Source organism: Lissotriton vulgaris, chromosome 4_1, assembly GCF_964263255.1.
Source record: "Lissotriton vulgaris chromosome 4_1, aLisVul1.2, whole genome shotgun sequence".
Classification (NCBI taxonomy): Eukaryota; Metazoa; Chordata; class Amphibia; order Caudata; family Salamandridae; genus Lissotriton; species Lissotriton vulgaris.
In genome coordinates, this window is record NC_141691.1 from 1649204801 (window position 1) to 1649232231 (window position 27431).

General features: G+C 46.6%; 1 protein-coding gene across 2 annotated transcripts in view; it reads left to right on the forward strand.

Moving 5' to 3' along the window:
* The window catches only part of ZC2HC1A (zinc finger C2HC-type containing 1A), a 275323-nt gene that overhangs the window by 140032 nt on the left and 107860 nt on the right, over positions 1–27431 (forward strand). The window lies entirely within an intron of this gene.

Below are 27431 nucleotides of genomic sequence, written 5' to 3' on the forward strand. Positions count from 1 at the left end.
GCACCAAAACCATTTTTGCAACTTTCCTCCTAAACATCCCACTTTTGAGCGCTAATTGCTCAATCTCCAATCTCCAGGATTGCACCATCATTACTCGCAGGGTAGTCGGGGGCATGTGTTTATGCATAAGACCATTCGGACAAAAATAAATTCAGATTCTTTTTTATTTTACCGCAAATGTTGGTCTTTTATTATGAAAGACTGACATAGGAAGCCTCTCATTAGAAAACCTCCTAAACAAAGTCTTCCAACAGCCAAAGAGTCTGCACAATCCACATTGTCATCTGCTGACTGCTGACACTTTTGACTGAAGAGGCAATAACTGTTTGCATACTTAGGTGAGGTGAACCGTTAGCATTTAAAGTGAGTCCCACGGTGTACACTGCTACAGCCTCCCACAGAGTTTCAAAGCATTAGACTAGAGTCAGTGGAGGTATAAAGATCCATTCTCACCTGCCACCAGTTCACTTCTTGCTTCCCAATAACTCCTCAGCATGTCATTCAACCAATTAATTATCTGACCAAGCATCTTTGATGAACCTCTGTCCTAAAATCATATTTTCATCCTTGTAATATCCATCCAGCCACTCCTCTGTAGGCGGTCACACTGATGCTGCTTCCATCCACAACAGCAGCTGAACAGCTGCTGAACAGCAGCTGAAAATTCATCCCAATCATTTGTGGTGTACTCCTTCAAAAATACCTTGTTTCTGGTGCCAATAATAGATTGTTCTCTATGGTTGTAATCCATCAACCTCCAGGTCACTTTGGCAATGTGTAGCGTAACTAACTTTTAACAATCCACTCGTCGTCATGATTTTGGTAACTGGCGTACAATCCATCTGAAGAATGAATTTAGATACCTATATATACACTATCTGAAGAGTTCCATTTCCCACAAGCATGTCAACATCTCCCTGTCCATAAAAGAATATCTCTACAGGTGAAAGGGAGAGTGAGACAAAAGCAACTGGGATTTCCAGGCCACCACACTAGGTGTTTGTCAGAACGGCACCTAAACCTTTGCCGCAAGCATCTGTGTGATAACACAGGGTCTAAACTTTGCAGAGGAATGGCATTGCATGTCCATTTCTTAATGGCATTAAAACTCTCTTAAAGATTGTCATTCCCTTCAATGCTTTTGCTATTCTAGAGTAATCAATGTCAAAGTCTTACACACACATAATCACACACAAACTGGAATTTGACAAACGCCAAGTAAAAGTGCACATCATACTTGAAAGATAGTGGGGGCCCACTTCTGACTAGCGAGTTCTTCTTGAGTAATGTCCTGTTCGCAGACTTTAAGGCCTGATTATTTATTTAATTCAGACTATACAGCAATTTTGCTGTTCTTGAATTAGCAGTTAGGTCTGTCTTATCTATCACGCTTAATTATTATTATTATTATTATTATTATTATTATTATTATTATTATTATTATTATTGCATTTATTGAGCGCACAGCTACCCGGAGGTTTCCCGGCGCTTGCCTTGGGAACCCGTCCTGGCTTTTCCCTGTGAGATAGCCCCTACAGGGCATCCCCAAGGTGAAAGCCAGGCATCCCGCCGCAGGGGGGCCGTTGTGGAGATTAAGCATGCTTAATGCCCAGAGTTGCAGAGTGAGAACCCATGAATAGAGCAGGCACCGAAGCGAGAATTATCGAGTCCGTGGACATTTGAGCTCAAGACCCTGCCGCGTTGGGAATTGAACCCTGGTCCCGGGTCTGACCTCAGCTTCCGGGTCTGCCTGCTCTACACCGTGAGCCACACTTTTCCACGTTTCCATAGTTTCCTCAACCGACTGACATGCTTTTCTAAATCCCTTTCCCTGACCAAAATATTGTCTTGAGCAAATCCAAGCCTTTGAACACCTTACAGAGTTGGTACTGTTGAAATGTGGCTACTCCCAGTGCTAATCCAGAACTCTTACCAACCGAAAGGTGTAATAAACACTGCTAAGCTCTCACTATCTGCATGGAAGGGTACTAGTATCCAAGGCTAAGTTGTACGAGGTGCACCATTTAACTCCCTTGGTCATGGTTGATTGATTGCAGGTAATGGAAACTTATCTACCTGTATATTGCTATTTGAACTTCTAACTGCGATGCTTAAACTAACCTGATCATTTGCTCATCTGACAATATCCAAGGGGCCAAGCTCTCCGTAGACTTAAATGCCTCAATTATACCAGCATTTTCCAGCTTGTCCAGTTCATCTGCAACTTCTTCCATGATTGCCATAGGAATTACTCTAGACTTTGTGGGCAACAGAAATGGAAACTTTATTGAGGATATTCTTGTGTGAAAACCCTTTAATGTTCCCACTATGTAAAAAATCTCACAAGGAAATGTGTTACCTATGACACAGCCAAAATCATCTTTATCATTCAGGACTAAAAAAAAAAATCCTTGCAGTTTCGATTTAAAGTAACGCCAAACAATTATTGATTGATCCACCTCGAAACAGAAGATCTCTTTCAAGCCACAATTATCCCCATTTTCTTCTTCATACTCACAAGAATCAGACTCATTTGCCCTCTGCATTCCTGCATATCAGTGCCACACATACATGCTGACCTCATTCCCTCTTTATTCACCCTCTACAACATGCATCTGAAATTTTGCTTCTGTAGTTTTTGTCTTATTTTTTGCCACAGTTTTCTACAAATTTGTCTGAACAGTATATTTTCAGGATGGTGTTGTAGTTCAGAAAACTTAGCAAATTGATAATGAAGGGGTGCCCCAGGGGCAACTGCACCAACAGGGTTCTATGAGATCTCTCAGTCACAAAACACATGGAAACGTCTTTTTCAGCGATCCGAGAGAAAAGCCACAATTTCTTTAAATGTTCCCTAGCCTTGTCCTCTGCCCCATTGGAGGTCCAGACAATGTAGTGGTTATTTCACTGTCATCTACCTTCCACTTCCGCAGCGCGCGCTCTCCTCTTTCCAGGTTCACACATGGGTTTCACACATATTTACTCTTCTTTCTACCAAAAATTGCAAGTTGGTAAAACCTCAAAAATTGACTACTGCTTAGAAAAATGCGAAAGTTTTGGGAGAAAATGATTTTACTGTTTACGCTGAGAAGATGAACTTAGCTCAGTGAACTTTTTAGAAAAAACACACTTTCATGCACAGCGCTTTTTCATTTTATTAAAAATGTTTTATTGATTTTAACAAGATAAACAACATACAGCAGTTTACTACAGGACAGGTGCCTGATTTAAAGCAAATGGTGGCACGCTTGAACCATTAGTATATCATCTGGCACACTTGTGACAACAATTGCGATTGCTCCCACACCCTAGGATATTTCTGAAGGCACCCACATGAAGTAAATGTATGTTCTTCTGCCTTCACACAGTAGTCTGTGCCATGATTGGGTAGCAATTTTTCTGTGGGTATTTAAAAAGAAATCTTATTTTTTTTACCAGAATTTAGCTAGGTTGTGGCAATTTTCTGAGGTCCATTCAGGAACGTTTGCAAACTCTGGGTACCCTTCGAATCCCCAACATATGGGAAAAACAAGGTGCCAATTTGACCTGGATACTTTTTGTGAAGAAATAGATTATGAAGGTTTAACCATGAAGTTCTTCAAACATCAAAAGAAAACCCTTGGGCAAAGGGTGTGCATTCAGTAGTGAAGACCAGTCATAGCTTTCTAGTGGTTGGCTAAGCTTAGGGGTGTAGTGAGTGAAAATCAACTGCATGCTCTTTGATGTGGATTAGAAAGGCCTTGGCCTATACATCATCATGTGTTGTGCCAGAACCAGTTACTGGCACTAGTTTTGCTTTGTATTGCCAGGTTTGGAGCTATCTGGTTGGTAACATCACTCGGTGGCAAAGCCATCTCTGTCACCAGCCAGTCCTTGATACCAGTTCAGCAGCTGCGCCCAAACTTCTTATGAGCTCTATTTACAGCCCCTGCCACCTACCACAGATCTTAGCACCAGTAGTGGTCACAGCACATCACTCCAGACGCCAAGACATTCAGTTCTGTACCTGAACACCGTGAGCACCAGCTATAGCACAGTGATGACCTCCTTATCAAATGTCCTTGCCAAAATTCTGTCTCAAAACCTTGTCATTTGAGCAGCCATCTTAGAAGAGTAGCCCTCTGACAAAATGAACATCACTTTTGCACAATGAGCCGCCCATGTCTTCTTAAGTAGGCTTAGAATATTATTTCACCACCACAGGCATCATGTGCAATATTTTCAAGCTAATCAGTACTTCTTTAACCCCTTCCATGCTCATGACGAGCTCAGCTCGTCATGAGGCACAGTTGAGCTGTGCTGATGACGAGCTGAGCTCGTCATGAAAGCAGCAGAATAATAATTTCCAGCACAGGGGAAAAATAACCACAGCAGCGATGTGGTTAAACATTGAAAACAACTTTTTCATATAGTTTTTGATTAGCAGCCTGAGATATTTGGGGAAGACCCTGGTATAACTGATTAGCCCGCATAGCTGGCTAGCACTCTAATTATTAACAGTATCATCATGAAATTGGTAGTAAATTGGAAAAGTTGACAATAGAGTGTTTGTGTTTATATCATGGAATCTTACCTGGCTAAAAGCATTTTATCTGCATTGTTAGAACAAAGTCCCCTTCTTCCATTCTCAAATTCCTTTACTGACTAGCATAGCAAATTGCTTCTGCTGGCAACTGTTGCTTGAATGTGCACTGTGAGTCCTCGAGCTACGCCTCTAAATTCCGAGATCAACCATAGTGAATTGCATGCTGCTTCTGTTCTTATGTGTGCACCAAGTGCTGTGCCTCATAGCCATAGATAAACATCTGATTCACTCATCACAATTTTTGTATTTCCCCACTTTTTCTTCTATGTTCTTTTTCAAGTTTGTAATTGTATGTCTGACATTTCCAAACATATGACTGCTTGCCTTATTGGAATCCCCTTGACATTTGATAGAAGCACCTTGCAGTATAATACAAGCACTTCTGATGCAATTTATTTTCTCTCAGAGGCATGTCATTGAGATACAGTGGCATAAGAAAAGTGATAGGCATTAATCACCTGTAAACTTTAAAATTGAGTCTTTCAGGCAATTGTTTTATGAGAAACATTTTTGTGGGGTGCCCACTGTTCCATTAGGTGATGAATCTGTTGTAAACAAAGATCTATTCCAACCATGTAGTACTGCTGGGGGTGCTACTTTTAGGGGAATAATGTGCCTGAATGTTGTAGACGGCACAATATCTGGGGTTCTCATAAGCTTCCTTTCAGAAGTACCTGTAAAATGTATGGATTGTTAAGTAACTTATTAGACAGTATGATGTAAAATATACTAATTTGCTTCGTTTTTAAGAATTGTTTCTTTGCAAAAACTCATTAAAACCATCCCTGAAGAAGGCCACTTTTACTACGAAGTACAGTATATTCTCATTCCATTGAGTTTCCACTGGCTGCTTTTCATGGTCATGATAGGCTCTTGACATTTTGTTTTATAGTACTCTGGTGCAGCACAGTTTTTCAGTTTTTTTTTTCTTGTTGAATGATGGACAATGGACTGAAATATATACTAGCACCAGTGCTTAATTTGTAATAAAATAAGTGACAGTGCCCTGGTCAGGAGACCATTGCATCTTGCACCACCCATTGCCCCTGCCAGCCCAGCTAGTAACAGATCCAACACAACTACTCACCATCATAGCCTACAAGTGTGAAAAGTCAGACTATTCTAGGCCCCCCAAAGCTATGAGAATCACTTGGGTGGCAGGTATTAGTCATTTTTAATGTATACTGAATTAGTAAACAGCTATTATTGGGTTCATCTCTAATTCAGACAGACAGCGCCACCATTTGGCAGACTATCATAAGCTTTGCTGTCGACAAGTGCACCGAAAACCACCGGTCAATTTAAGCACTGACCAGCACCAAATATACTTTTGGCTAAAGTGAATTTAAAACATTTCTGTGTTTATTTTAAGTTTTTAGCATGCCCATTGGTGCCGCCAGTTCCATGGGGTGGGATTATAAGGCAGGGTTCATGGGAAAGAATCAAGCTCTAGTGATTGTGGCGATGCAGATAATACAGGCATGTGCCATTGTTAAACTTTTTCATGCACCAGCGCCATTGATGGTCATGCGAAGATGAAGGTTGGAAATGATCACCTCAGAATAAAGGCTGCAGTAGAGTAGTGGGTAGTCTGCTGAGCTTGGGTTTTGCTTACTTAATTTTCGTTGTTACAGTGGATTGTGAGCTGCTAGGTGAAGCATACTTTTTGCATGCTTATATTGTACAGTGAAAGCAGCTGTCCAAATGTATCAGAAGCACACCAAGAACAGAAGTAGCCTCACATATATCTCGGAAGTAGTATCTCATGTGCAAACTTCAGTAGAACTGCCACACTCGGCTCCACCAAGCCTACACCTCTGATAAAGTCAATCTCGAGCACCCCTCTTTAATCCTCTCTTAGGGATAAGTCCATGGAGTTTTTTTTTAATAAGATAATGTTCTATTTATTGCTGTGAAATGTTTGTTTTCTTAGCGTGGTGTCTAATTTTAGAATCACTGATTACGGTTAATCATATTCTCGTCTATCATCTCATGCTATTAGTTATTCCTCTAATTACATGCATTTGATCATTTTCCGATCAATCCTTTCGCCTGTTTGTTCATGAACTCCCAGGAACTTGTTTATCCATCCTTATGATCTATTCATCCATTCTCATACCTGTGAGTTTACCCATCTTTCTATCCATCTTCAAATTCCTTCATATGTTCACTCCTCTATCTACATGCTTTCATTCAGTTGCCTGTATCACTTAGTCTTCTTTCCATGCATTGTCAAATATGCATGTTTACCCATCCTCACTCATCCTTCATACTAATATCTTAAATCTGAAAGAGACAATTAGTTATAGATTCCTTACCTTGTGAATGACCCCGAGGCGTCAGGCTGGATCCAGAGAATTTTTTCATCTGCAGTACCCCTGCGCGTCGAAAGGCATCGCTCTCCGTTCACCATCAGCGTCTTGGTCGCCGGGATGAGGTTGCAGCAGCTATTGAGACGCCGCCCTCGCGCACTGACGTCCGTTCTTTCTTTTTCGTGCCAGCCAGCGCACATCCGGAGAGAGCGGTACCTCCAGCCACTTTTTGACTGACTTTTTTGAGCAACTTTTGTCGACACTGTTTGGCATCCTCGATTCCTGGTGCGAGTGGGGATACCCGGTTTCAAGGCTTGCGGTTCCTGTCTATGTGGGTGACGGCTCCTCACTGCATGTCCCTGTTTTGCCTGGGACACAACCACAAGTTGTGCTCCGACTGCCAGACCATGAAGCCAAAGTCTTTGCGGTAGCGGACACGAAAGCTCCTCGAGGCCCGGAAGTCGGCTCCGCACCGTTTGAGGGACCAGTTGCGGAGCCACCGCCACCACAGCCGCCGCCATTCTTCGACTTCTGCCAATCCATCGGCCGACGTGATAAGGGATGCGGGCGGTGCCCCTTCTGCGGCTCTGCGTGCAGAACCGCAGGGCGACTCTGAGTTTCCCTTCCTTCCCAGTACCCGGAGCAACCCCAGCCCAGCTTTGGAGTTTCTACGAAGCGATGCATGCCATCTCTGGACAGCCGGACTGCGAAGGCGTGCCTTCGGGCCCTGCAGACTCCTTTGCGGGCCCTGGGACTTCGGCAGCTTCGGCCCCGGCGCCGCAGGGTCCCCATGCATCCAGGCCTGGATCCGGGTCGGCACAGGTTGACTTTGTAACAGCTGCCCCAGCGCCGATTTCAACCGGCGACGCGTCCACAGCCAACGCAGGTTGTGTCCCCAGCCGGCGTCGACCCCGGCCTCCATCCCGAAGTGGACACAGAGCTGTACCGGCTTAGACCAAAGCCTGATCCAGCGCCAACGGTTACTTTTGTGCCCTTGTTCCACCCTTGTGTTGCTTTCAGGCCAGATTGGCAAACTGAGGGGGGTGAGGAGGACTGGGAGGGGCCCGAGACATTTTGATTGACCAGTTGGAATACCACACTGAAGAGAGGAGCTGGGTGGTCTGGACTACTCCCCCGACCTTGGCATGTTGTCTTCTCCTACCGTGGCTACAGGGGAGGGATCGTCTTGCACAGTGTTGTTAAATAGGGCAGCCGAGGCTCTCAACCTCAATCTACCTACGGTGGCCGTCTGGACTAATCTGACAGAGGTGCTTCAACCGGCAGCAAGCTCTTCGGAGCCCCTGCTGCTGTTTAATGAGGCCCTCACTGACATTATTTTGGCCACCTGGTCCAGGCCCAACACAGGGGCTTTTGTGGATAGGATGGTTGCCCAACACCACTGCCCGGCCCGGGTGACTCCACTTTCCTCTCCCAACACCCCACCCCTGAGAGCTTGGTGTTCCAAGCCTCAACGTTCAAAGGTATATTCCCTAACGCACCACCTGGTAGAGAATTCAAAAGCTGTACCACCTTGGGAAGATGTTTTCTTCCTCCAGCTTGGGACTTTGCTCTGTGTGGGATATGGTTGTGCAGGTGCTGCCCCAGTGCCGGGAGGAGTCCCGGGCCATGCTCTCCCATGCAGTCGCTGAGGGGAGAGATGCAGCCGAATTTACCATCCGTTGTGGGCTGGACACTGTTTGGCTCGCTAGGCAGGACGATTTTCACGTCGGTAGCCCTTCGGCGCTATGCCTGGCTGTGGTCAACTGGCTTTTCCGGGGATGTCCAGGCTATCCTTATGGACAGGCCCTTTGATGGGTGTCTCCTGTTCGGTGTCAAAGCTGACAACGCACTGAAGCCCTTCAAGGACTCTCTGGCCCAGGCCAAGTCCCTGGGCCTCTCCATCACCCATCCTGCACAGTCTGCTTTTCGCCCCTTTCGTGGCTACGGAAGGGGTGCCGCGCCACATTGCGCCCAGAGCCACAGGCCTGTGCAAGCTGTTCAGACCCTGCGCTTCTGGGGAAGTGGGACCCAACGCCGTATGTCAGGGGGCCAGAGAGCAGGCCAGTCCACCACCGCCCCCTCTGCAGCAGTCTCCAAACCCTCCTAGCCTGACCTCTAAGGGCGACCAATTGCCAGTGGGTGGCAGGATTCACCATCACCTCCCCTACTGGCACACCATGTCAGACAGGCGGGTTTTGCAAATAGTCCGAAGGGGCTACTCCCTCCCCTTCGAGACTACCCCCCAGCCATGCTACCTCAGTACCATTGCATGTCGGAGGATCATCTGGCCCTTCTCCAACAGGAAGTTACAGCTCTCTTATCCAAAGGAGCCATCAAGCGAGTTCCTACCCCAGATAATGGTTGTGATTGCTATTACCACTACTTTCTGGTGCCCAAGAAGGACAAAGTATAGAAAATAGTGGTCCCAGCACAGTTATATTCAAAATTGGTTTCAAAAACAGTATCCAAAAAACAATAACTGAGAGAAATGAATTGGTGCTAAAGTGTTGTTTAGGCACACAAAGCACCTGATAGATATTGGTTTTAAGATAACAATTTATAACAGCATTGGAATAGAAATGTTGGTGTGCCCAACTGGGTGGGGGGAGGGGGATCAAGGTGACTTGAGTGAGGTAGTGAGGCGAGTGACATACAATACTCAAAAGCTTACAAACAAATTGTTAGGCATGTTACTCCATGCCACAAAATCATAATAAAGTTCTCAGCAGATAATTTACAATTATTTACAAAGCCATGTACAATGTAAATGTAAATGTAAATGTCAAGGTATTTGTAGAGCGCACTGTCACCAAGCGGTTTCCTGGCGCTATTACTCATACCGCTGTGGAACCCCTCCTGGCTTTCCCTGTGAAGTGTCCACTCCTGGGCACCCCCAGGGTGAAGCCAGGCATCCACAGCGCTGTTGGGGCCGGTGTGGAGGTTAAGCAAGCTATTGCCCAGAGTTGCAGCGTGGGACCCATGATTAGAATAGGCACCGAGGCGAGAAATCAGGTCCGAGGAATTATGAGCCCAAGACCCGCCGAGGCGGGAATTGAACCCTGGTCCCGGACCAGAACTCTGCATCAGGGTCTGCCGCTCTAACCATTGAGCCACACTCCTCCACAATTGCCAGTGGGTGGCAGGATTCACCATCACCTCCCCTACTGGCACACCATGTCAGACAGGCAATAGAGGAACACAGTGCACTATTTGTGGTACTGGCATCAATGGTGTGTCGACGTTTCAACCCCTGAAACCATGTAGGTTAGTTTTAGTCCTTACTGACGGGGTCTTCCTCAGGATAATAGTGAAAGTGGGGGCAGAGGGGCACCCAAGGGTAAAGTAAGGAGTTTGTCAGGTTCGAAACACATATTCATGGACGAGAGCAGAAGTAGGTAAAGATCACTATATTTACTGTTTCAGATAGTAGAAAAAACCTAGTAGGTACAAAGTTTTCGTCAAGGACGATGGGGCTCCAATTGGTGCTGGAGAGAGTGATGCGCTCCTGTGGATATAAGGTGTCTGTAAAAAATAGTACCTGTAGAAGAATCCTAGTTATTGAATTAAACCCATATAGGAACTAAAGTAGACCTACTTAAAGGGGTAGATGAATTCCTACAAATCCTTCAACGCTGTGTCAATGCTGCTTGGAAAACCATGGTTGTGCCATCGGTTATATGGTGAGAAAAATCACAAATATTTTCTTCAATGAATCTAAATAAGAAAGACGGGGGACCATCATTGCTAGGATCCATTACAAGCATCTTAAGTCAGTGCAGTGATTAAAAAGCAGTGCCTAAATGGAGGATGGCATGCTGCAAGCAGAAACGCCCGGTGAAAGACTGGGGGTCTCGTTTTCATGAGAGAGGAATCCAAAGCTCTTGTTGGTTGCGTAGATTATAAGAAATGTGAAGCCGTGTAAAAATTAAATAAGTGTTTGTAACACGGGGCTAAATACAAGTGACACATGTATTCTGGAACATGCCAAAATCATCCACGCGCTGACTTAGGAAAGCATTTATTATTTGTGAGAAAAGAAGCCAGTATGAAATCAAAACAGTGCTTGTGTCCAAATGCTGTAGCGAAGTGCCATGGATAGTGTGAAACATGCCTTAATTCACGAGGTGATTTCGTTTCAAAGGGCAGCCAACATGTTGTCAAAGTTAGGAAAGATAAACACAACAAGCACTGGCGTTGCCAATAGGTCTCGCAGTAGGAACGTTGGAGCTATTACAATTGCAAATAACAATGCCTTTTATTTTTGTTTTCATTTTAAAAACATAAAGGGCTTTGTCATTTACAAAACCAATAGCTCCAACTTTCCTACTGCGAGACCTATTGTGCACTGCACAGTGTGGGTGAAAGTGGCACTGCGTGGGTGTGAGTGGCGTTGCGTGGGTGTGAGTGGCCTTGCGTGGGTGTGAGTGGCGTTGCGTGGGTGTGAGTGGCGTTGCGTGGGTGAGTGGCGTTGCGTGGGTGAGTGGCGTTGCTTTGAGTGAGTGGCGTTGCGTGGGTGAGTGGTGTTGCTTTGAGTGAGTGGCGTTGCGTGGGTGAGTGGTGTTGATTTGAGTGAGTGGCGTTGCGTGGGTGAGTGGTGTTGCTTTGAGTAAGTGGCATTGCGTGGGCGTGGATGAGTGGGGTTGCGTGGATGAGTGGCGTTGCGTGTGTGTGGTGTTGCTTTGAGTGAGTGTTGTTGCGTGGGTGAGTGGCGTTGCTTGGGCGTGGATGAGTGGCGTTGCGTGGGTGAGTGGCGTTGCGTGGGCGTTGATCAGTAGGGTTGCGTGGGCGTGGATCAGTGGGGTTGCGTGGATGAGTGGCGTTGCTTGTGTGAGTGGTGTTGCGCGAGTGAGTTGCGTGGGTGAGTGGTGTTGCTTTGAGTGAGTGTTGTTGCGTGGGTGAGTGGCGTTGCGTGGGCGTGGATGAGTGGCGTTGCGTGGGTGTGGATGAGTGGCGTTGCGTGGGCGAGTGACGTTGCGTCTGCGTGGATGAGTGGCGTTGCGTCTGCGTGGATGAGTGGCGTTGCATGTGTGAGTGGCGTTGCGTGTGTGAGTGGTGTTGTGCGAGTGAGTTGCGTTGCGTGTGTGAGTGGCGTTGCATGTGTGAGTGGCGTTGGGTGGGTGAGTGGTGTTGTGTGAGTGAGTTGCGTTGCGTGGGTGAGTGGTGTTGCTTTGAGTGAGTGGTGTTGCTTTGAGTGAGTGGTGTTGCTTTGGTGAGTGGCGTTGCGTGTGTGAGTGGCGTTGCGTGTGTGAGTGGCGTTGCGTGTGAGTGGCGTTGCGTGTGAGTGGCGTTGCGTGTGTGAGTGGCGTTGCGTGTGTGAGTGGCGTTGCGTGTGTGAGTGGCGTTGCGTGTGTGAGTGTGGTGTTGCGTGGGTGTGAGTGGCGTTGCGTGGGTGAGTGTGGTGTTGCGTGGGTGCGTGTGGTGTTGCGTGGGTGTGAGTGGCGTTGCGTGTTTGTAAGTGTTGCTGTGTGGTTGAAAGTGGCACAGAGCCTTTGATGTGGCCTGGCGCAGGAGAAATGCTGCTGCTGCTAATTAAATATAAAAAGTGTTTAGGGACTCACGGCTGCCGAGAGTAACAAGGCAGTGCTGGGAGGGGGGCTGCGCACCAACTGAAGTGCTCTGGTTGCACGGCCTGTGGCCGGCCGTGTGAAGTGATAAGCCTTTAAAATACACAGGCATGCTGTGACGGAGGTGTGAGAGGTCTGGCAGGGAACAGATGGCCTGGCTGTGAAGCAGGGGGCGGGGCAGCGCTGGGGAAGCCTGTGGGAGGGTGATTGATGCCTTTGATGTGGGGAGGGAGGAGAGCCTTTTGGGAGCCTGCAGGAGAAATGCTGCCGATGCGCGTGCATGTTTAATCCCGTGAATTTAAAGAAAACCGCGGCTGAATTCTCCCCATTTCCCATTCCTGCGGAATGGTAAAGGCGAGACCTAAAAACCGCCGGTAGTTAATAATCGAGGTTCCAACATTAATCGTGAAAGTTAGAGCGGTGCAATCATGAGGCATTCAGATAAGAACAAAGCAAAACGATCGGGTTGTGACCGTCGTTTACTAACAACATGCTGTTATTTTATGGACGAGCCGAGTTGAATTAAAATGCACTTGCTGTAAAAGGCCCACAGATAGGTTGGAAGTCTATTTAGTAAAGTGTCGGCGACCCGTGCAATAAAAAGGTGTCCTACCCGATAATACTATACAGAATTATAAGTCATAGCCCTTAATTCAAACAAAGGGAGCCATCGGCTAAATCTACATGCTGACACAACCCTTACCCTTGTCAGTCCTTCGTTCCTCTTCAAAGGGAAAGCGAACCGCTACTGCCTGAGCCCTTATCAATGTTAAGCGGAATAGCGCTTGCCGCCGCGTGACGTCCCGCGTGCAGCAGCAGCTAGATGCCTACTGATTGCGGTAGAAGAAGGACTAGGGAGTACTAAATCGTACGTGATGGAATTCTTACTAAAATTATTCATTTCGAACCATGTGAAATTGGGGGAAGCATTCTCTGCTGCTGCAAATGGTTTCAGCAATTTAGCAAATATACACATCAAACCTCGGGACAAATGACAAATAACCACAGCAGAATTCTGGACATCTATGCAGTAAAATTAATTGCAAAAACTTGATTTAGAAGGCAAATATAATCCACTCGGTAGTATCGGTACTATCCAAAGGACAGGCCTTTGGATAGTACTTCTTGTTCTTCCTTCTTCAAAGTGTAAGATGAGAGATTCACCACTGGTTTCTTGTTATACTCTACCATCTGTATACTCGTCTCGTGGAGATCTCCTCGTGGTTCTCCAGTTGAAAACTGACCTGCTTGGATGCAGCGCCCCTGCCTGTGTCCTATTAACTACCGGCGGTTTTTGTGTTTATCTTTCCTAACTTTGACAACACGTTGGCTGCCCTTTGAAACAAAATCACCACATGAATTATGGCATGTTTCACACTACGCATGCACTTCACTACAGCCTTTGGACACAAGCATTGTTTCGATTTTATAAGGGCTCCTTTTCTCATAAATAATAAGCGCTTTCCTAACTAAGTCGCCGTGTGGATGATTTTGGCATGTTCCTGAATACACGGCTCACTTGTTATCAGGCCCGTGTTACAAACACTTATTTAATGTTTAAACGGCTTGAATTTCTTATAATCTACGCAACCAACAAGAGCTTTGGACTCCTCTCTCATGAAAACGAGTCCCCCGGTCTTTCACCAGGCGTTTCTGCTTGCAGCATGCCATCTTCCATTTCTGCATTGCTTTTTAATCACTGCACGAACTTAAGATGCTTGAACTGGATCCCAGCACTGATGGTCCCCCGTCTTTCTTATTTAGATACATTGAAGAAAATATTTGTGATTTTTCTCACCATGTAACCGATGGCACGACCGCAGTTTTCCAAGCAGCATTGACACTGCGTTGAAGGATTTGTAGGAATTCATCTACCCCTTTAAGTAGGTCTACTTTAGTTTGTATATGGGTTTAATTCAATAAGTAGGATTCTTCTACAGGCCCTATTTTTAGACACCTTTTATCCACAGGTGCGCATCACTCTCTCCAGCGCCAATTGGAGTATTGGAGCCCCATCCTCCTAGACGAAAACGTTGTACCTACTAGGTTTTTTCTTCTATCTAAAACTGTATATATAGTGATCTTTACCTACTCCTGCTCTCGTCCATGAATGTGTTTCAGACCCGACAAATTCCTTACTTTACCCTTAGGTGCCCCTCTGCCCCCACCTTCACTATTGTCCTGTGGAAGACCCTGTCAGTAAGGACTAAAACCAACCTACATGGTTTCGGGGGTTGAAACGTCGACACACCATTGATGCCAGTACCACAAACTGTGCACTGTGTTCCTCTATTGTAAATGGCTTTGTAAATAATGGTTAATTATCTGCTGAGAACTTTATCATGATTTTGTGGCATTGAGTAACATGCTTAACAATTTGTTTGTAGTGCTTTTGAGTATTGTATGTCACTCGCCTCACTACCTCACTCAAGTCACCATCCTCCTTTCCCCCCACCCAGTTGGGCACACCAACATTTCTATTCTAATACTGTTATACATTTTTATCTTAAAACCAATATCCATCAGGTGCGTTGTGTGATTAAACAACACTTTAACACCAATTAATTTCTCTCTGTTATTGTCTTTTGGATACTGTTTTTGAAACTACTTTTGAATATAATTGTGCTGGGACCACTATTTTCTATACTGCCCCTCACCCAGCTCCTAGTGATTTTGGATATACCCTTCTTTATAACAAGAAGGACAAAGGCCTTCGTCCTATCTTTGAGGAACGTCAACCACTTCCTCCGGAAGGAGAAGTTCAAAATGTTGATGCAACATCGAGTCCTTCCTTTCCTCCACTCTGGAGACTGGATGGTAGTGTTGGACTTGCAGAACGCTAATTTTCACATCCCCGTCTTGTCAGCTCACATGCGTTACCTACAGTTCACGGTAGCCCACGAGCACTTTCAGTTTACCGGGCTCCCATTTGGCCTTACCAGCATCCCTCAGGTGTTCATGAAGGTGATGGCGGTGGTCGTAGCTCATCTGCGCTGATCAGGGGTTCCAGTCTTCCCCCAACCTGACTACTGGATGTTGAAGGCGGGCTGGGCCCAGGCTGTCGTCTCCCACCTCCAGACTACGACCAACCTTATGCATTTGCTGGGGTTCACCATCAAAGTGCCGAAGTCATGCCTTTTTCCCTCTCAGAAGCTTCTTTTCATCAGATTGGTTCTGGACACAGCGCAGTTTCGGGCTTATACTCCCGAGCAGCTAGTCCAGGATATTCGAGCTATGATTCTGATCTTTCAGCCTCTATCCCTGGTTTTGGTCAGAATGACCCTGAGGGTTCTGGGCCTCATGGCCTCCTGCATCCTGGTGGTGGACTATGCCAGGTGGCATATGCAGGCTCTGCCCTGGTACCTGAAGTTCCAGTGGGCACAGCATCAGGGTGATCTTTCTGATTGTGTCCAGATCTCAGAGAGCACTGCACATCAATTGCAGTGGAGGCTAACAAAGCAGGATTGGGTCAGCGTCCAGTCCCTCTCCCTTCCCCAAATTGAAGAGGCGGAGATCATAGGCCTCTGGTTACCGCCGGAGTCCGTGCGCCACATAATTTTGGTGCTTTGGGCAAGCCGTTTTGCACTGAAGGCATTCCTTCCTTCTGTCAAAGGGAGAGTAGTGCAGGTGTTCATGGACAGCACCACCACCATGTAGTACTGCAACAAACCGGGTGGGGTGGGGTCGTGGACCCTATGTCAGTAGGCACTTTGTCTCTGAAAGTGGCAGGAACATCAAGGCGTGTCCCTTGTTGTTCAACACCTGGTATGTTCTCTGAACGCCAGGGCGGACAAACTCAGCCGCCGGTGCATGATGGATCACGAATGGCGTCTTCCCTCTGAGGTGGTGCAAGGTCTCTTTCGGCAGTGGGAAGGGCCTTGGTTAGATCTATTCACCACCGAAGAGGACTCCCAATGTCAGCAATTCTGCTTGTTGGAATTTCCAAGGCGGCACTGGCTAGGTGACTCTTTTTGTCGCGAGTGGAGTTGCAGTGTTCTATATGCCTTTCCCCCTATACCACTGTTGCCCAGAGTGCTCAACATCAAGCTGGACTGGGCCCAAATCATTCTTGTGGCCCAGGACTGGCCACTAAGAGCCTGGTATCCGAGCTTGTGCACATGGCCATCGATCCTCTGATCAGACTTCCTCTTTGGGAGGATCTTCTGTTGCAGCAGCAGGGGACGGTTCTCCGCCCAAACCTGTCCAACCTCCACCTCCTTGCGGGGAGATTGAGAGGCAACAGTTGACCGCTTTCGACCTTCCTCCCGAAGTCTGTAATGTTATCATGGCAGCCAGGCGTCCCTCCACCAAAACGGTATACCCCTGCAGATGGAACAAGTTTGCGGGATGGTGCGCAGCAAAGTCTGTGGATCCCCTTTCGGCACCCCTTTCCGAGGTTCTCCTCTTCATTCTTTCTTTGGCCCAATTGGGCTCTACTCTGGGTCTCAAAGGCTATTCTTCGGCCATTTCGGCCTTTCTTTGGCTCCCTGACCAGCCTTCTCTTGTCAAGTCTTTTATTGTAAATCGCTTCCTTCAGGGCATTACTCACTTGTTTACACCAATTCCTTTCGTTATAACCCAGTGGGGCTTGAAGCTGGTTCTGCCCTATCTTCTGACACTTAAAACTGCCTTTTTGGTTGCCATCACCTCTGCTCGCAGAGAGTGAGCTTCAGGCTTTCTTCCAATCCTCCTTTCCTGGCTGTTTATTCTGATAAAGTTGTCCTTCGCACTAGGCCTTCTTGCCTTCCAAAAGTGGTTACCTTTCCACAAAGGACAGACCATCACTTTGCCCTTGTTCTTCCTGCCCCCGCATCGTTCTAAAGAGAAAGAGAGGCTCCACCACCTGGATCCAAAATGTGCGCTTTCATTCTATCTGGATCGCACAAAGCAATTCCGGGTGGATGACCAGCTCTTTATTCGCTATGTGGGCCCAAAGAAAGGTCGGACCGTGCAAAAAATGGACCATCTCTCACTGGGTCATTCTTTGCATCAAAATCTGTTATTCCTTAGTGAAAAAGGAACCTCCAGTGGGGTTGAGCACCCATTCCACCAGGGCATTGGCAGCTACTACTGCTTTTCGACGTGGAGTCCCCCTTCATGACATCTGCCAGGCTGCTATGTGGCCTTCATTGCACACGTTTACTAAACACTACTGCCTGGACAGCCAAGTCCAGAGAGACTGCTTCTTTGGCCGTCCAACTCTCCAGGTCTTTCAGGTGTAACCTTAGTTAGCAGACCCACCTCCGGGGTTTGGTATTGCTGGGGAATCTATTCTAAGGTGAGCAATCCATAACTAATAGTCTCTTTCTGCTGAACAGGTAACAGGTAACAGACCTATATTAGTTATGTATTCCTCACAGCCCCACCCTTCCACCCCGTTCTGCAAACTGGCTTCTAGGGTAAAGTACTCCCTCTTCAGGGCCCTAGTTTTTGTGCACTAGTGGTCAGTGTCTTGAATGGCTCTGAGCTTCTGGCGTGGAATGTTGTGTAAAGAACGGATGTCAGCGTGCAGGGGCAGCGTCTAAGTAGATACTGTGACGTCATTCCGGCGACCACGACGCCAATGACTAATGTGGAGTCGACTGACGCCACCTACCGCCGCGCAGGGGTACTGCTGAAGAAAAACTCTTCGGATTTAGCCTGACTGGGCGTAATTCTAAGGTGAGGAAACCATAACTAATATAGGTCTCTTACAGATATATTGTTACCAAAGCTAAGTAACTTGTTCGTTAAGTCTGTTACACATTGCCTCTGAAGTTAAGCCTGCCGCTCTGTGCCAAGCTACCAGAGGGTGAGCACATGTTAATTTCATGGAGCGTAACTGCCTTACCCTGACTAGGATTGTGGTTCCTACTAGAACAGGTGCATACATACCTCTGCCAAATAGAGATACAATTTCTAATACTGCCATTTTGAATTTGACTGATCTGGGCACTCACTTTATTTGTATCTACTGAAGCCTATGTCTCCAAACTCTTGAAATTCCCTCTGCTTTTCACCTTAAATCGTCAGTGTCTGACAATACAAAGAAACATGTTGCCATATAGAAGACTCAGATCCTTCACTGTTTAGTATTGTTTGTTCATAGTAGGGCTGGTTTTAGCATGGGAATGGTGAATATTGCTCAGCTTTGAAGTTGACCTTCACTGCTTTAAGCTTCTTCCAAGTCTTTTGTGTCCCCTTGTCCTTAGGTTCTAGCCCTTAATTGATCCTCTATATGGTTAGGTATTATTTCTCAATATCGCCATAGCTTTTTCTTGATGACCAAGTTATGGTAATTATGAACAGTTTCTCCCTCATCATAGTTTTACATGAATACCAGGTCATCACTTGGAGCACTATAACATGAAATATTCCTATGCTGATCCCTCAGTTAAGTCCTAAAGAGAAGGTCTCCTAAAGAACAGGTCCCATGGAGCATCGATTTTTTTAGCCTTGCTGTTTTTCGGTGCCAGGTGTGAAGCACAAACCAGTGCATAATCTGAAAGTTCAATAATCCCAAAACTTGCAATGTAGCTGTCTTGAACTAACATGTTTAAGAGTTATGTAATTGATAGGGTAGGCAGAACTTACGACGTTGAATATCAACTTAGAGAGATTCTACCGAATTCTGCCAATGGATGAAAAATTTGCATGATGTGCTTTAATTTAGCACCAGTAGCACGAGCAATGCTAAAAATCAGCGCAAACGAAACCATTGGGTGCACATGCAGCCATATGAGTTGATTTTGCAGCAGCTCGATCAAATCTACTCAAATGCAGCAGCTCGATCAAATCTACTCGAATGACAGTAAGTTTGCTCGAGAAGGAGCCCTCTGAATGTGACCATCCTCATTAGAAAATTGCTCAGGGAAGCCATTTCTCGAGCCTTGCGATAAACAATTCCGCCACATGGCAATTGGTGGAATTTGGTCAGTACTCTGCGTTACTAATGTAACGTGGGTATGCCAAAGTCCACCAGTTTCACTGCCGCCCACCCTTAGTAATCGCTTCATTTGTAAGATCTACAAGCGGGTGAAAAGAGATCCTGGTGTCCTGGGGTTTGTTCTCCAAGTATGCTTTGCAGCATGAATCCTTTTATTCTAGTTGGGTCAAGAATTGCCTGCCTTTTTTTTTTTTTTTTTTTTCTGGGCTGTGGGCATCATTGGCCACCATTTGGTATTATTTTTATCCCCTGCATGACATCAGAAGGCGTCCTGGAAGTTCCTGTGCGTAGTCGCCATCTTTAGATTTTTTTTTTTTTCGCTTATGAATCTGGAGGCACAGCAAAGGAGTTCTGAAAGTTTTTCGAGATTTCAAACTTTTAAAGAACAATCGACCGAATTGCTAAAGACTTTGATAGATATGACGACAAGAAGACAAGAGAAAAGAGAAGTCCTGCAGGTTCCATCCACTTGGTCGGAGAATGAAGGCAGTAAGGGTCATGGAATTTTATTTTATTTTATTCTGCCTCTGCTGCCCCCACAGGTTCACCGAGAGAGATCCCCATGACGTCTGCAATCTTTGTCTCCTGAAAGAACACAGGAACGAAGTCTGTGAGGCCTGCGCTGCGTTTGTACCGAAGACCCGAAACGTACGTCACCATGCCCAGCACTCAAACTCCATTGTGTGAACTTAAACACTGTGCTAACGCTGTAAACCTATTCACAAAATGGATCTCCAATCACTCTCTCTTAAGGCTGTTTTTCTGGTTGCAATACATCACTACCCAGAGTGACTGAGCTAGCTTCAAGCGCTAACAGTTCAGGAACCATACCTGCGAATACCCAAGGACAAGTTGGTTCTCAGAATCAACCTGCAGTTTCTGCCCAAAGTAGTGACCCACTTTCATGGCATTCAAAGCATACAGTTTCCAACTTTCTTCAAAGAACCTAAAACACTCATGGAAAGAGCCGTACACACATAGGATGTAAAGAGGGATTTCATTTACTATCTGCAAGAAACAAGAGCTTTATAAAGGAAACTAGTTGTTTGTCTCCTTTGCAAAGGCAAGCAAGGGTTTCCCAGTAACTAAAGAAACAATCTCAATTTGGATAGTAGAGACAATACAGACTTGCTATGCCAGGGTGGGGATGACTGCCAACATTCCCTAGAGCTCACTTAGCAAGGAAAAACGGTGCAACACTGGCGTTCTTTAAACATCCCCATTGACACAATCTGCCCAACTGTGTTATAGGCTTCACCGCACACCATTGCAAAACATTTTTGTGTGGGCATTCAAATTAATAAAGAAGCAAAGGGGGGGCAGAAAGTACTACTACACCTATTTGCGAACACTTCCTAATTTCAAACTAACCAACCCAAGGGAAAGGATGCCGCTATGTAATCTAAAACACTGCATGTGAATATGTACAAGTATTCGTGCTGCAAAATGAAATGGATGGCAAAATCATGCACGGTATCTTATTCCATAAACCTCTTCAAGTTGCAAAACTACTTCTGCTGGTAAGCAACTATTTTGTTTTAAGGTTGGGTGGGGCCATAATCATCTTGTCAGAGATTTCTTTTAAACTCCCTGAAATCAAATCATTGTTATAGCATTGGTGTGGAGTTGTATTGAAGCAAAATAGCAAGAATAACCCTGAAATCTCTGCTTCTTGTCCTTCTAAGCCTCAGGCATGACTGCTTCAGTGAGAAATAATAAAAATTTGATCTGAACCTCTGTTGGCTGTGGGTTTGTTATTCTGGAGTTGCCCAGCACAATAATTTTTATGACAGATGTTTCCTTTTAGGGCATTATATCCAGGTAATGCGGTTAATCACAATTTTTAATAATCTTAGTTGGTAAGTGATGTTAATGAGGACCACGGATGTAAAGATGTTTGCCAAGAGCCACATTTCGTTTGGCAGCCGGTATTTCTGCTCATGTTTTCAGTCATATAGTCATAAGAAGCATTGTGTTTCATGAATGATGAGTTGTCAGAAAGAAGTATAATAACAATATGAGGTCAATGAGAAACTGCTGCACTTATTGATTATTTAGTTTTGCTACTTTATCCGGTTTTAAAAATAAAAATGAAATCATAAAATTTCTTTGTGGCAGACCTAATCCTCGTCCAATTGCCTATCTTATTTATCTAAACTGCGGCATAACCCATTCTGTTGTTAATTATAAGCAAAGGTTAATGGGAAAACCCTGCGCAGTCTTAAGGTCTCTGTTGCCAGACTTTAAGAACCTCTGGTTTCCTTTCTTGCTCAATAGCTATACAGTTTTAAACCAGTTTGCTAACCCAACCGCCTCCTGAGAGCTATGTGCATGTTAGGCACACGCTTAGCAATTGCTCAGAAAAAGGTTTTGAATACATGTTCACGCTCTTTGTGCCACACAAACCTAGTCTTGCACCTGTTCAGGTTGTTGAGAGGCACCATCCTGTCTAGGTGCTCCAAGCCTTCAGTGTAAAATGCCACAGAAAACCACTTTAGATGGTGTGGGAGACGAATCCGCCAGAGAAGCACAGGCACAAAAGGTGAAGAAGACCTCGGGCGATCCGCCTGAAAGTTTCTTGACACTTACTTTTTCCTCTGATGCAGATATGGTTACACTGGTGTACCCTCTCTTACATGGGTGTTCAGAAATATGGGTCTTCGCTCCGCTCTGTCTATTGGCATATGGAGCACTTCAGGCTGAAGCACTTGTCTTAAATAAGGCAGGCACTCCGCACAGTCTGCTTCCTCCCATTTATGTGACTACTGCTATGGTGCTGTAGCGTGAGCATCACTTGAGGACATGCAGAGAAGACAGCAACTTTTATCTGCCATCAAGCCTTTCAAGTACTCTGCAGCTTTGGAGCTACATGCCCACAGAGGAACGCCCAAAGTGAGGCAACCCACCCTAGCACTACCTCGCATTTATTTCCTACATTCACTTGTGAGAGACTACATGGACTAACAAGGAGAGCCAATATACAGTCTTCCCACTTTCGGTTTTGGTGTAAAGAACTGTGACCTCTAATTCCTGCTGCCAATTTTTCGTCATTCCGTGTCCTGGCCCTAGGGATAATAAACAACCACAGCAAAGAGACCGCACTACTCTCCTCGACGACATCCACTCCCTCCTCCACCGGGGCGAGAATGCAGCCCTCATCCTACTGGGCCTCTCGACGGCCTTCGACACAGTCTCCCACTGCACCCTAATCACGAGACTCCACGATGCCGGCATCCACGACAAGACACTGGACTAGATCCATGCCTTCCTCACTAGTCTGGCTCAGTGAGTCATGCTACCCCTGTTCCTCTCAGAACCTACAGATACCAGCTGCATAGTGCCACAGGTTTCCTCCCTGAGCCTTACCCTCTTTGACGGCTACATGGCCCCCCTCTCAGCCATTTTCCGAAGCCATGGACTCAACATTGTCTCCTGCACTGATGACACCCAACTGATCCTCTCCCTCACCAACAAATCCAAAACCACCAGATCCAACTTCCACAGCGGAATGAAGGACGTTGCTAACTGGATGAGAGCTAGCTGCCTCAAGCTCAACTCGAACAAGACTTAAGTACTCATCCTGGGACCCACCCCTTCAGCCTGGGACAACTCTTGGTGGCCAGCTGCTTTGGAATCCTCTCCCTCCCCGACGACCACGCACGCAACCTCTGCATCATACTGGACTCATCGTTCATAATGAACCTCAAAAATCAGCGCTTTTTAGGTCGAGCTGATGTGGCATTCATGCGAAGCATGAATGCATCAGCTCGACAACTTATGTTGCCGATATTTAGGAGAGTGGACAGCTACCAGACGCGCGCTTTGACGAGGTCGGATTTCACCTCGGGAGCAAGCGTCTGGTAGCTGCGCATGCGCGGTGCAAATCCCTTGCTCACACACAGACACAGGCAGCGCCCACCCCTCTGCATGCACGCACGCACACACACACACACACACACACACACACACACACACACACACACACACACACACACACACAGGCGCGCGCATGCACACGCAGGCATACGGCACACATACAGGCACACTATCCCCTACCTCGCATTCTCTCTCAATCACACACAGTCACGCATGCGCACACACATTCCCTCGCGCACACACGCGCGCACACCTCCCCCCCCCCCTCCCCCACCCCTCCCAGGCATACACACAGGCACGCACGCACTTCACATCAGCCCTGGGCCCCCCTCACCGACTGCGCTCTTCCGGCGGGGCTCCTCTCGCGCTCCGCGCCTCGTCTCCTCTCCTCTCCTCTTCTGAATCGGGGCTCCCTCAGGTCAGAGGAGCCCCGCAACAGGCGCCACACTCCTCCTTCTCCCCGGCCCCCTCCTGGGGACCCGGGCTTCCCCGGACCGGCAGGGCGCTCCATGCGCCGGCATGCCTGTTAACGGACCTCGGGAGGCGGGAGCTTCCGGGTCGCCGCGGGCAGCGCGGTGGCACAGATTTGTATTTCTTCATCAAGTTTCACTTAAATAGGAAAATGCCTTCAATCTTGTTAAAGACGTTGGCCATTTCATGCTTATTTTTTTTAAAGGGTTGGCTTGCACCACAATTACATTCAATTTACTAACTCCGCTGTAAGTTATGCCTTGTTTTGTAAACCATTTTATTAGATTTTTCATATTCAGACACTTTACAACATCATTTGCGATTGTTTAACTTTTAGTGTGTTACATTGCCATTATATAGTATCAATAATAAGGTGACTAATTGTCCAGGTGTGCATTGTCCAGCGCGCACAACATGTGTTCTTAATGGCTGCTTAGGTCTTATAGTGAGTGGTCTGCTTGGTTCTTGGGTTTTATTAGTGTGCCCCTGCTGTTCTTGTGTCAAATCAGAAGAAATCCGTTTCAATAAACTAACTGGTGGTACAAGTCAGGGGATGGGGCTAGGAATTAGGTTTTCCGGGGCTTATGGCAGCACGTAGGTATCACTAGTCTAAGTATCACCAGGTGTACTTCTCTCACCGGGTCAAACATGGAGCTTCAGTAGGGGTAGAGGGGACCAGGGGGACAGGACCCGCTCGAGCGTCTCTTGTGGGCCGCCTGAGTAGCTCTTGTGAGATGAGTTATTAAATGATATACTGTCGGCTATGACTGTTTTCAGGTACTATTGAGATTGTTTGCTCGCACAATGCAGAAGGCATCTTTTGTTGTCTAATAGATATATTGCACTTTTTTTATTATACAAATACTGTCTGTGGGTTGAATCTCTTGCAAAATCTATTGCCTGTTTACAGCAATGTTGGATATACATTAATTTCCGGATCAGAGTCACGGTTCTTTTAAATTATATTGTTCTTAATATTATCATGTCTTAAGTGATTGTAACTGATTTTAATTAATCAAACAATAAATGCATACTTGCAAAGGCCAGAGCGCGCACACACTGTGACACGGATTAGCAGTGTCACCGGGCTCAAACTCCTAATAGCAGCAAAAAATTGTTTTCAGAAAAAGATGGAAAATCTGTGTACCTTGCAGAAAAATCAAATTTGCTATCCGGGCCCAACGTACTTTAATATGTAAATGCATTTTTTAATTAAGTTATATGCATTTCGAAATGGAGACTTGATATCCTGGCGATTTTTACAGACTGTGTATTTATTATTCCTGGCCTCCCGTGAGGACTCAAACCCCCTTCAGTGCATTGGACCCTCCAGACCATCAAACATAGGATGTCAACAGCTCCGTGCGTCAGCCCTGGGACCCGGAGATAAACAAATTCACATTCGAGACCCTGGCTCACCTGAGAGGGTTCTGGAAAGGGGAGGGGCTTCTTGTTCCCCAGATAGCAGCGGTAGGCCAGCTCAGCGGAGGAAGATGTGCCCCTCTGCACGCGCTGACTCCAGGGGCAGTCTCGAGCGCAGCTGCGGGTGCTTCCTACTGTGTCCTAATGCCCCAATTATCAGCTTATTGTTTTACAGTAGCTGAGAAAAACCTTTTAATATTGCCAAAGGACACGGTGCAGCAGAGAGTGCGCAACAGAGGTTTATACATTTCATTCGAAAACAGTGCTGGGCCGACAGGATAAGCGCCAGGGTGGACAAACACTTGGTTTATTAAGGATTTCGCTCCTTCTAACCTCTCGCTGCCCTCCAGAGGCGACGGGACCTCAGGTCGTCCCCGCGGATTAGCAAACTCCCACTGCGCGCCAAAACTTTGAAAGCAGCAAAAATAACCAGGTTTCGCGTTCCTTGTTAGCTGGCTGACAGGCAGCTGAGGGTGCTAATTCTGAAGGGGCTAACAACCGCGCTAGGGTCCTATCTGGCACGTGCCCTACAGGGCAGTTATATGTGGCACTGCTGAGAGCCGAGCCACAGAGATGCTTATTTGCGGATGACACTGATGAGGAGTACCTCGGAGGAAATGAAGAACTGACTCTCCCACCCACTCACTGACTCTCCCACCCACTCACTGACTCTCCCACCCACTCACTGACTCTCCCACCCACTCACTGACTCTCCCACCCACTCACTGACTCTCCCACCCACTCACTGACTCTCCCACCCACTCACTGACTCTCCCACCCACGCACTGACTCTCCCACCCACGCACTGACTCTCCCACCCACGCACTGACTCTCCCACCCACGCACTGACTCTCCCACCCACGCACTGACACTCCCACCCACCCACTCTCCCACCCACCCACTGACTCTCCCACCCACTCACTGACTCTCCCACCCACTCACTGACTCTCCCACCCACTCACTGACTCTCCCACCCACTCACTGACTCTCCCACCCACTCACTGACTCTCCCACCCACTCACTAACTCTCCCACCCACCCACTCACTCTCCCACTGTCACGCTCTCCCACTCTCAACAATACACATATTGCATTACAAATGCAATAGGTGTCACATTTGCGAAAGTATAAGCTATTGGCATTGTAAATAACAATGCTATTAATTTATCCATTTTCAAAACCAACACATAAAAAAATATTGTCATTTACAATGCCAATAGCTCAAACTTTCCTAATGTGAGACCTATTGCATTGCAAATGCTTGTTCTTCAGCCTGCTTCTACATTCTCCACCTGCTTCAAAAGACATTCAGATGGATCCCCACAGAATCGAGTAAGGCGGTCACGCACACACTCCTCACCAGCAGACTCGACTACACCAACGCATTCTGCACCTGCGTCACCCAGAAACAGCTCAAGAAACTGCAGAACGTCCAAAACGCAGCAGCTAGACAGGGCCTCAACCTCCCCTGCTGCAGCCACATCACGCAAAACCTCTGACAACTCCTCTGACTCTCAGTCAACAAAAGAATCACCTTGCACGTGCCTGCAAAGCTCTCAACGACGAAGGACCAGCTTACCTGAACCATCGCCTTGCATTCTACATACCCACCAGACAACTCTGGTTCGCTCAACTAGCCCCAGTCTCGGTCCCCAGGATCCACAAGACCAGAACTGGAGGAAGATCCTTCTCCTACCTTGCTTTGACCTGCAACACCCTGCGCCTTCACCTCAGGCAATATGTGTCGCTGACCCAATTCAAGAAGGACTTCAAGGACTGGCTCTCCTACACCCAGAAGGACCAGCATTACCCCCTCCTTTCTCTCCCCACAAGCGATGAAAGAAGTGTCCTATATTCGATCGGGGTCTATGTTTAGGAGCAAAGTACTAAAGGAAGAACTGCTTGGACTCCGTGGGCTCCTGACATATGGGTACTCACCACTGTAATATTCCAGGTAGTTCCGAATTGTGGAAGGTTGACCAGGAAGAGCGTAGAGCATGTGACCTCAGCTCTGTGGCTTAAAATGTGAAACTTATTCACTGCTGGAAAAGCATTGTCGAACTGAAAGATGATAGCCGTAGACAATTTACCTCTTTCCCTTGTTTTCTGTGATTTTCCCATTTTAATCATTAATTCTCTATGTATGCTGATATTGGATAGCTTTGCAATGCCTTAATAGTATTGAACAAACCACACGTGCTTCATAAGCAAAGACTCTGCAAATTAAGCTAGAGCTTGATTCAATGAGAACAAATTCAGGTTTCGTAGGTCATCAAA